Below are 11,392 nucleotides of genomic sequence, written 5' to 3'. Positions count from 1 at the left end.
GTGAAATGGAACAGCCTCTTGATCCAGGAATCCAAGGGTTCTGCCGGTTGGTACTTCTGAGTGGGTGCTACATTTTTTTTTTTCATATTTTTGGAACTTCTTTAATAAGATTTTTAAAACATCATGACTTGGAACTGAAAAACATACATGTTTAGCACACAAATATTATAATATAAATCAACTCCAACTCCACATGAAAACATATGACTCAAATTCCAGTTTTAGAAGTTAGTAATTCACATTTAAGTAAGTTAGAGCTTTGCTGAATTCAGCCGTGGTAAAAAAAAAAAAAAAAAAAAGTGCATATTGTAATGGCACAATGTGCTTTTGTACCGTTTTGTTGATATTTTTCACCTTATTAAACAAGATCAAGTTCTTGAAAGTTGGTAGATAATGGCTAACTTCCTATGACATGTGAAATTTCCAATGATGACAGTTACATTTTGTAACAGAACACTTTCTATAGACTTTTCCTGCCTTAAAATTTTAAAAGGAATCATTTGTAAGGATTGCATCAACATCAGTGTAGCAAAGGAAGATCAAAGCTGGATCACCTTGCTTGCCAGTTGACCAATCAAAGTTCATTCATTCATTAAACAGACCTTACGGTAGGCCTGTTTACCATGAAGAGCCAGAAACGTGGCAGTAAAGAAGAAGGGACATTGCCTGCCCTCATGAAGTATACATATCGATACATACGCTCTCAGGGAAGTTAAGTACCAAAAACGATTAAGTATGTATATGCTTAGTGCCATGAAGGAAAGGGGAAAATGCTCTTAGGGCATCTAAGAGGAAGCACTAAGCTAGTCTTAAGAGTTTTTTAGCAGGGGAAAGAAAGTTTCACCTGAGACCCAAAGTACAGATAGAAGTCAGCCAGGCAAAGTCAAAAGTGGAGAACTGTCCTGCTTTTCCATTTATTAAAAAGGAGGAAAAAGAGGAAGGGAGAGAGGAAAAAAAATTACCTGTGTCATGGACATCATTTTATTCAGTTTGTAAATATCATATATATATACAAGGGGGTAGGGGAAATGCATCTATCAGAATACTTTCATTAGATTTCGCTTTAACTTCTCTTAAATTAGTTAAGACTGGATCTGCAAGTCTACCCATAATCTTGAGTCAGACTATTCAACTCCACAATTTTTGTATATTTGCCATTCATTTTGCCAACTAAGTGGATGTCTGTGCAGATGACTGATTGATCTGACTGAAGTTATCAAAATAGTAATAGTTCTGCCTTCTACTCTCTATGTACTTTATGTTTGAGTAATTATAAACTATAGAAATAAGCTGTATAATCACATCTCTTAGTGAATCATGGCTTGTATCAGACAGAGATTTCTTACTAAAGAAGTGTTCTAGCTCTTCCTTTATCAAATTGTCAAAACGTGAAGATTCTATGATAACTACATTCCCTCCTTACCAAATATCTCCTCGAACAAGTTGAAATGTCTTTGTAGGTGGTCTTTGATGCCTTTGGGCTAGCAGGGCAGTACTCATCACCACTCAGTCATTTATTCATAAGTTAGCAATTCCTGATGCCCAGAAAAATGTGAGCATAGCCTTATTTATAAAATCACCATTTTAGTATTTTCACAGCATTCATGTGACATCTGTGGATACAGAGACTCAGGCAGAGGTGTGGATTCAACAGCAGCGGATCCTGCAGTTATACTAGCTGCTTACATACCCACTCCATGTGGAAAGGATTATTGCTATCCCCATGCATACATTGTGATGTCAACAAGGGGATGCTATTTTGCAGGATAAGCTGTCCTCACAATTTGAACTGTCCTTGCAGTAACAGTCTTGAATACTTTTGAGAAAAAAGTGTTGTTGAACAAAATGATATAGAAGTGTATTATTTTCTCATGGAGGCAATGTTTATGTCCTTATGCCCAGCTATGTGATATAAATGACTACAGACTAACTTGCTTAATGAACTATATAGTCTTAAGTACCTGTAAAGCATAAATCCTTCCCAAATGCATCAAAAAGAGTAGCACAGTAAGGAAATTCATGCAGTCAACCCATTTAATACATTATATTTTCTTAGTCCCTACATTCTCTCTTTCTGGCTAAACAGTGAAAGGAATGCCTGTATCAGGTCAGGGTCATGAAAACAGGAAGACTTCCTTTAGTAATACTTTAGATCAACATCTTCGAAGTATATTAGGGTCACTTGATCAGTCCTTGATACATTTATGCTGCCTTTTGTTTCTTGCTGTATTTCCCCTAAAACAAATGAAAGCAGTCAAGATCTAGTTGTTGGTCATTCTATTGAATGACCAAGTCTTTATTCTTCCCTGAACTACCATCTCATTAACACCAATTGTTTCACCTTGAACCAATTTAATTTTAAATGCATGAAACAACTCCTATTTATACTGAACATTTTGCTCTCTGACTCGGCAGTACATTGTTGTTTCACAGTGTCAAGGATGCCTTCAAGTTGTGGTTTAAGCCAGACTCGGAAGCACTGTCGGGTGAGCTCAGTCCTGAATCAATGTCTCGCCTTTCCATCCCAGGTCTTATACATTCTTATACTGTTGATTTTGGCCATCACTGCTTTTTCCTTCATAAACTATTTTTTTAAGTTCTAAAACTCACATACCAAGATAAACATAACTGAACCTATATAGATAGATATCCATTTAAACAACAATCCCATTGTACAAATATTTTGCTAACTCCCTTTGAAATTACCTTCAAAAAATAATTCCGTGGCTTCAGAAGAAAGATGGGTTCGTTAATTTACAGTCACTGAAGACCATCCGCTGATAACCTGCTTCCCTCCCCTGCCACCCTTTTTTTTCTCAGCCTTCTCAGTTTTACTTTGCCCCAGGTTATAAAAAGGCTTAAGAGTCTATAGAGAAGGGAAAGAAAAGGACCCTTTTGCTGAACCCACCAGGAAGCAAAGTTACAGAGGTAAATTTATCTGAGGACTGTCTTCCAACTCTAAAAACAATTGACACTGAGATCATGGGTGTGACCAGCTTTCTGTTGTGAATGTCATCAAATTTCAAACTGAAGGTGAGTTTTAGGTCCATTGAAAATTTAGGTCCAAGAAATACTGCATACACAAAAAAGTGTATGTGTTTTTCCAATCATATGGCTGTTTGAAAATACTTTCTGCATGAACTCTCTAACCTATTTAGTGTTTTAAAACAATTTTCAATGAAAACATGTTTCTTAATATTAAACTCCTAGAAAGGAAGGCTTTTTGGAAATCCAGTAAAGAGTGAAAACAATCTTTAAAGACCAATTGGTAGAGTTCCAAGAGAGTATGTATTTTGTACCTGCTGAGGAAGTGCTGTAGTTTGGTTCATGCGTGCGTACTAAGCTGCTTCAGTTGTGTCTGACTCTTTGCGACCCTATGGCTGTAGCCGGCCAAGCTCCTCTGTCCATGTATGGGGACAGCACAAAAAGATTCTAGCCCTGGATTGGCACAGATTTGAGCACATCCCAGCACCTACATGAAGCCAGGCTCAGAAGGGAAGCGGCACCCTCAGACAACCCCCATGTATGTAGGAAGACAGTTATCCTGCTTTGCTCTTCAGTGGTCATTTTTACAAAGCACCCTTTATTTAGCCTCATCATCCATCATCATAAACCCTCTATAATCTCAACTGCCCTTGCCTCTGTTCTGAATTTCCTCTAAATTGTCAACACAGCAGTGGTGCCAAGGAGCGTGCTAGGATCTGGTGCTGGCCCTCGAATCCTAGCTGAACAGGAGGTAATTGGGAGTGCCCTTGCCTTACGGTTTCTCTGCGGAGAAATTCATCCTGTAAAAATGCTGGGTTCCCATGAAGTTAAAATTGGGGAGTGGAGAGAGGCACCTTATAAAGGTAATGACTCCTTTGGGGCTCTCTTAAGGCAGCACCCAAAATGCTGAGAACCTCTCTCTGTGGACTGCCTGTCCAAGAAGTAGTAAATACCTATGCAGAATTAGCACCTGAACAGAGCAAATGTATGGTCTCCATTACGCATGCACATGGCCAGATGTTCTCACCTCAAAAAGGTGATTTCACCCTGCCAGCCAACAGAACTAGCTCAAGAGAAAATGACATTGAAAAGCCAGCAGCCTTATGCCAGAGAGAGTTGTACAGGGCAAGGAACCATTCGTAATCTAATTAAATATATCTGGGATTCCAACAGGATGGTGTTGTAGTAAGTGTATAAAACAAGAGAGAGATATAGGTACTGTTATTTTTATTATAGGTCTTGGCCAAAGAATTGTTTTGTAAACATCACTGAAAGCTATTGTATTGGTTTTTATTATATCAGATATACTTTGAAGTTTATTTCTTAGTCCCTGAGTAAGGAAAGTTTCATGAGGTAGAAGAAATAAGCTAAACTTTAATAATTATGTGGTAAGCAATAAGAAGAAATGGAGAAATATACTGATGTCAGTGGTTATGTGGTGGGGAAAAAGACCAACAGAGGGAAGGGAGATGGTTTGGAAGAAACAAGAATCTATCAGAAGAGTCTAAGAAACAGGCTGTGTGCAACAAAGAAAATGACAAATTGGGCATTGGAATGGTAATAGAAATGATGAGGTGTTCAAAGTGGACTGATGGCAGCCAGAGAAGCCAGCTTTGAGTGGGTTGGTGCCATGTCGAGGGCAAGAGGAAGCAAGGTCCAGGTCTTTGAAGGAAGGATTCTCTGGCGAAGCTTAAGCCACCCAACCAAAGTCTTTCAGACCTTAATGTGGAGATGAACACCATAGGATTCTTGTTTAAAATGAAATAAACAAATGGGACGTAATTGAACTTAAAAACATTTGCACAGCAAAGGAAACCATCAACAAAACAAACAGTAACCTACTGAATGGAAGAAAATATTTGCAAATGATATGACCAATAATATTAATAGGTATTAATAGCCAACATATATAAATAGCTCATACAACTCAACATCCAGAAAAATAAGTCAGTTAAAAAACTGACAGACTAACTGAACAGACATTTTTCCAAAGAGAAAATGCACATGACCAGCAGGCATATGAAAAGATGTTCAACATCGCTAATCATCAGGGAGACGCAAATCAAAACCACAATTGAGGTGCCACTCACACCTGTCAGAATGGCCATCATTAAACATACAACAAATAACAAATGTTGCTGAGGATGTGCAGAAAGGGGGTCCCTCAGACACTGGTGGGAATATAAGTCGGTGCGGCCACTGTGGAAAACAGTATGGAAGTATAGAGCTACTGTATGGCCCAGCAATTCTACTCCTGAGTATATATCTGAAAAAAATTCTAAAAGATAGATGCACCCCAGTAGTCAGAGCAGCATTATTTACAGTTGCCAAGAGAGCAAGCTAAGTGTTCATCAACAGATGAATGAATAAAGAAGATGGCAGTGTATGAACACGCACAGTGGAATACTACTCAGCCATAAAAAGAAATTTTGCCTTTTGCAACAACATAGATGTACTTGGAGGGTATTCTGATGTGTGAAATAAGTCAGAAAGACAAATACCGTATGATATCACTTAGAGGTGGAGTCTAAAAATACAACCAACTAGCAAAGAAGCAGATACAGATATCACAGAGAACAAAATAGCGGTTACCAGTGGGGAGAGGGAAGGGAGGAGGGGTAAGATAGGGGTAGAAGAGAAAGGTGCAAACTATTAGGTATAAAATAAGCTACAAGGATATACTGTACAACACAAGGAACATAGTCAATGTTTCATCATAATTATAAATGGAATATAATGTGTAAAAACTGTGAATCACAACACCTGTAACTTATGTAATTGTACAGCAACTATACTTCAATTTAAGGAAAGAGAAAAAAATTTTAATGCAGATTTCTTGCCTCCATCCCAACACATCCTGACTGATTTCTGTGGATAGGACCAGGGATATGTTGTTAAGGCCATACGGTTCTGCATTTTTCCACCCACAAACAGGTGATCTTCAGACCTCACTTTAAGAAACCTCTACAAGCAAAACAAACTGTTACAGATTTTAACAGCAGCAACTTATTAGAAGAGAACAGAGGTAAGGAAAAGTAAGGTAATTCCTTACCTTATTTCAGGTAAGGAATATCCTACGTTAACCCAAGCAGAAGACATGGAAGATGGACCTGGAATCCTGGCTGCCTAGACAGAGAGCACCGTTGAGATGCTGCTGAAGCAAGATGGAGCCCGGCTCCTGAAGTTTATTTCCTGGATGTAAATCAGTGTCTGCCTGTTTTGACTAGATATGCCCCTCATCCCAAGTGAGACCAAAAAAAAAAAAAAAACCACCTCAGAGAAACCTCTGAAAATAATTAAGCATGATGATTCTGGATTATCTTTAATTAGAGGGAGGCTCTGGAGCACACCGAGCTTTGGAGGGTCATCCAGCATTTGTTACAAGTGATCTGTCACCATTCCACGTGCACAGTATTCATCGCTTTCACCTCTGATCTTCCCCTCCTCTGAGCACAGCCCTCTGCAAGGCCCCTGCACTCAGGCTGCAGAATAAAGGAAATCCCCCGACGATCTTCCTGCCCCCGCTGTTAGATGGCCAGTCCTTTCCCAGGGGACTCAGGATGGAGAAAATGGTTCCCTTTCTTCCCTTCCCTCTGTGCTGGCTCCTTGCTGCCAGGCCCATGCCATGTGGAACAAAGAGAGAGGAAGAAAGGGAGGGAGGGAGGCTTGGGTAAAAAGTGCAAGAAAGCCCAGAGGAATGCCAAAGAAGCTGGGCAAGACGGCAGCCACTCCCTCTTCTTTCTAAGCCAGCCAGCCTGCACCCATCTCTCTGCCTCTTTTTGACTTTGTTCCCAAGGCCGGCACCTGTGCAGAAACCATCACCCCTTCCACAGTCTACACTATAATGCCTTGTCGTTGCTCTTTTTGCCCAAGTGCAGGACGGCACCGCTCACCACCATCTTTCTGCCTCCCCCCAGAGCACGTGTTTAGGCCCCACGATGGGGCTGGCTGCCGGCTGCCTTTGCTATGTGATCATTCCTCAGTGAGGGAGCAGGTGTCTGTCGTAGTCATCCTGGCATCCTCACACCTCGGACAGACCACACCTCACCTGGACTGGATGGGCAGTGGGTACTGAATTCAGTGAAAGTATTCTTTTCTCCCTGGATCCAGTTCCTTAAATTAAGTTCATATTTAAAAAACAACAACAACAACCCTCAAAACTCCCTCCTCAGGTTAGGGAAACTGAGATGTACTTAAAATAAGCATCACCTCCAGATGAATGGACAAAGAAGCTGTGGTACATATATACAATGGAATACTACCCCGCCATAAAAAGGAGTGCATTTAAGTCAGTTCTAATGAGGTGGATGGACCTAGAGCCTATTACACAGAGTGAGTAAGTCATAAAGAGAAAAACAAATATTGCATATTAATGCATATATATGGAATCTAGAAGGATGGTACTGATGAAGCTGTTCACAGAGCTGCAGTGGAGAGGCAGACACAGAGGAGAGACTTATGGACAAGGGCGGGTGGAGGGGGAAGGAGAGGGTGAGATGAATGGACAGAGTAGCATGGAAGCATATATGCTAACATATGTAAGTAGACGGCCAATGGGAATTTGCTGTATGACTCAGGGAACTCAAACTGGGGTTCTGTAATAACCTAGAGGAGTAGGAATGGGCGGGAGGTGGGAGGATGATTCAAGAGGAAGGGGACATATGTACACCTATGGTTAATTCATGTTGATGTATGACAGAAATCAACCAATAGTGTAAAGCAATCATCAATCAATTAAAATATTTTTTTTTAAAAATAAGCACCATTTCAGTTAATTTAATAGGATTGGAACACAGATTCTGTCAGGAAACGAGTATGACCTTTGAGATCAGATCTGGGTCTTTAGCCGAAATCTGTCGTTTACTCCCAGGTAACAGCAGGATTGTGCCTTGTCTCCACACCTCTGCTGCCTCTTCTGTGCATTAAGGATAATAACCCCTTCTCAGTGTCCTTATGAGAATTAGATGAGAAAACTGATATAACAGCACTGATATATGTAAATGCTCAACAAGTATTCACTGTTTCTTCCCTTTTAGTTTAATTCTAGATTAAGCTGCTTTTGATGGTTTATTTCCCTTTCTTCAGTATTAAGGAATCATTTCTAATACACAAGGTTCGATCCCTGGGTCAGGAAGATCCCCTGGAGAAGGCAATGGCAATCCACTCCAGTACTATTGCCTGGAAAATCCCATGGACAGAGGAGCCTGGTAGGCTACAGTCCATGGGGTCACAAAGAGTCAGACACAATTGAGCGACTTCACTTTCACTTTTCTAGTACACAAAAATACTAATTAAGTAGCACCCCCCAGTTGACAACATCCACCTCACAACAGTTATTTTAAAGTTTAAAGTGATGGAGTTGGTCATGGCAGCCTCTTCCGACAACCTGCCACGAGACAGCCTATGTCTCAGCCCTCCGCACACCGTATTTGTCTCACTTTGAATTGTTTATAACTGATCAACTCAGGTTTTTGACAAAAAAATGGTTAAAGATCAAAAGCTAAGCTCTGGTGATCTTCATGAGACTTTTATTCATGTCTCATCTGCAAGGAAAATTTGTGTTAATAGGAAAAACATCTCTTTCAGTAAATATAGTCACTAAGTGTATTTGGCTGTATTCTCATAAAATTATCTCCCATTCCTTGTAGTTTGTCATAATGGGTTTCAAGGACTCCTCTTTGCTCGACACAGGAATATTTACTGACAGAGAATACGCAGTTGCAGTCCCTCCGGCTGTAACCCAGCAAGTAGCACCTATTCACCTTCGAAACTGGCATCTCCATATTACTCATGCCAGTCTTTTCTCACTAATTTTATGATTATAATGAGGCAGTGGTGCACTAGTTAGCACAGATGACCTTCTAATTGAAAGACTGTAAATTCAATCTCCATCGCTGGGCACCGACAGAAATTTAAATAAATACAGCTCCTAAAACCCTTGTGATGAGCGGCCTAATGACCAGGGGCCAGCAGAGCCCAAGTCATCCGTCACAGGGGACCGCCGGCAACTTCTGGGTGTTAACTACACGAGTCATTAGGAGCAGGTTGCCCTCACAAAGCGAAGTGAGACTAGGGACTCTTCCCTGGCTCAGATGCAGGCACCATGCCTTGCTTTTCTGCAACATATGCCAAGTTGCTTTTTTGTCAAACCGTTTCCTAAGAACAGGAGTTTGAACACAAGGGAAGAGGCTCCCTTCTCAGATTGGTCCTCAGCAGACAAGAACAGGCTTATCTACCAGGCCAGCCTTTGTCTACTGCCATTTATAGATTTCAATGCAGTAAGCTGCCCAGGGCTGTGTTGACTTCATCCCCTTGATTGCTGTATTCACCACCATTTTTCACCCCCATGACCTTGGACAGCAATCCAATTCAGCTTTCCAGAATGAACTGCCCTGAGGATCAAGATGGGGTGTGGAAATGGTCAGTCTGAGGAAGGAATCCATGGAGCGGTAATGCTGGCAACATTTGTACCAAATAATTGAGCACTTGCTCTCGCTGGATTTCTGACCCTCCCTTTTGGCTTCCATGTTGCAGTGCATGTGGCTCTTGCTGTGAACCACCTCAAATCTCTTTTGGAAATGAGTTGCATATAATTGTTTAACTAACTAGCTGCTTTAAAATATGTCCTTGGACCCTGACAATGACTACCTAAAAATGGCCCCATATTGCTGACAATGCCTGAAAGCTGCTTATTGGGTTGTCAGCATGGTGCATCTTTATCCTGAATCTATCGCACAAACACAGTGGAAATTTCCCATTGCCTTTAAAGTTTTGCATTCTATATATTTGGTTGTTAGACAAATAGAGCACGCTTTGCCGACTTCATTTTCATTCTTGGCAGCATGTTTTTATCATAAGGCAGATAGTCATTAATTTACAGAATCAACGCTGGGAACAGCTTTTGTGATCTCATATTAAATTTTCCCCTGAATCCGCCCCTTGGCAAAAATTACTCACATCGTTAAAAAATATTTAATTAGGCTGTAGTTTATACCCAGCTCACTGGGGAAATGTTGGAATTAATATGATTTGCATGAATTCTGTTTCTCTTTTTCTGTCAGAGATTAGTTTTGAATTCAGTTCAGAGGGTCGTTGACACCGCCAAGGACTCTCAATCGTGAAGGTCAAACAGGTAGCAAATACTTCCCCTGGGTAGGTTCCCTGAAAAGACAGCTCAAAATTGCTTTTAATTATGGGTTACCTGAAAGGCCACTTGCTGTTTTTATTTTTCCACAGATCCCTGAAACACTGCACGATTGGAAGTTTTAGGTAAACCATTTCATTCCCAACTAAAACAGGCGGGTATTGTGTAGACATAGATGTGCCTAGCTGTGTGATACCCAAATAATTTTCCCAGCAGCTCACCAATTTCTGTGGATTGTTCACAAAGGAGATAAGTCTCTTCACCTTGTATGGGATATGTATAGTCTTGTAAGACAGCCAACAGTGAGTAAATTTTCTACATAGCACTGCATCTGCTTGCTTAATTATCTCTCACAAGATAAGATACAATGTTTAGTTATGCATTTCCTTGTTTATTCTTCCATGGGTTAGGGGGAAAAAAAACCTTAGGGAATCCACAATACTATGCCATTTTTTTTTTCAAAAGAAAATTTAATGGAATATTTAATTAATAATCTAATCAATCAATTAATCTCAGTTACATAAGTGTTGAAATCTAATTCTTTTTCACAGCTATATCAATAAAAGAAGTGAAATGGCTAGCCACTTATCAGGATAATAGGAAATTGTTACAGACACAAAGAAAAATTGACATCGTGTTAATTCTGCTACATCGGCCATGAATTTGCCAATGTTAAAGTCTTCGTTGCATTTTAGACAAATGTCCATTCTCCCTCAGGGAGTCCAGCTACACCTTTCATGTCATAACCTTTTCTAATGGTAAAAAAAAAAGGGGGGGGATGGTTAGGTTTTTGTTTTTTAATTCCTGAAGATTTGGGCTTTACAGTTATAAGTGAAGCCTTGTTCCAACAATAAAAGGGCATTTAAACTTTTAGACAGTACTTAGACAGTATCTTTGTCTTTATTGTTTTTATTTTAAGCTTAAAAAATACAAACCATCTGCTATCAAAATGTGTACACACCACACCATGCTGCTGACTCGCCAACTGTTGATGAATAAATATTTATATTTCAAATGATTTATATGGGGCTTCTTTCAGCACTGAAAAGATGAGAGTTGGTTTGACCCTGGATTCTAAAAATCATGAGCCAAGTCACTCACAGGGATGGAGACCAGGTGTATCCCTTGCAATCACAGCTTTATTTGATAACTATGCTAATGAAGAGCATGACACATTCCAGATTACCCTAAAGTGTTCTAAATGGAAGGAAACTTAGTGGGAGAAAGGAAGACGACTAGAACTTTCTGAGGACACATTCTCTG

General features: G+C 40.1%; 2 protein-coding genes across 30 annotated transcripts in view; one reads left to right on the top strand and one right to left on the bottom strand.

The window, feature by feature from the left end:
- LOC147349293 (uncharacterized) overlaps window positions 1–11,392 on the bottom strand; it is a 290,491-nt gene that overhangs the window by 28,944 nt on the left and 250,155 nt on the right. The window lies entirely within an intron of this gene.
- Window positions 1–11,392, top strand: part of NPAS3 (neuronal PAS domain protein 3) — a 958,674-nt gene that overhangs the window by 792,153 nt on the left and 155,129 nt on the right. The gene's annotated exons all lie outside the window — the stretch shown is intronic.

Source organism: Bos grunniens, chromosome 21 (assembly GCF_055505025.1).
Source record: "Bos grunniens cultivar Pamir isolate PY7600 chromosome 21, Bosgru_T2T1.0, whole genome shotgun sequence".
Classification (NCBI taxonomy): Eukaryota; Metazoa; Chordata; class Mammalia; order Artiodactyla; family Bovidae; genus Bos; species Bos grunniens.
This window is presented reverse-complemented; position numbering and strand designations above follow the sequence as displayed.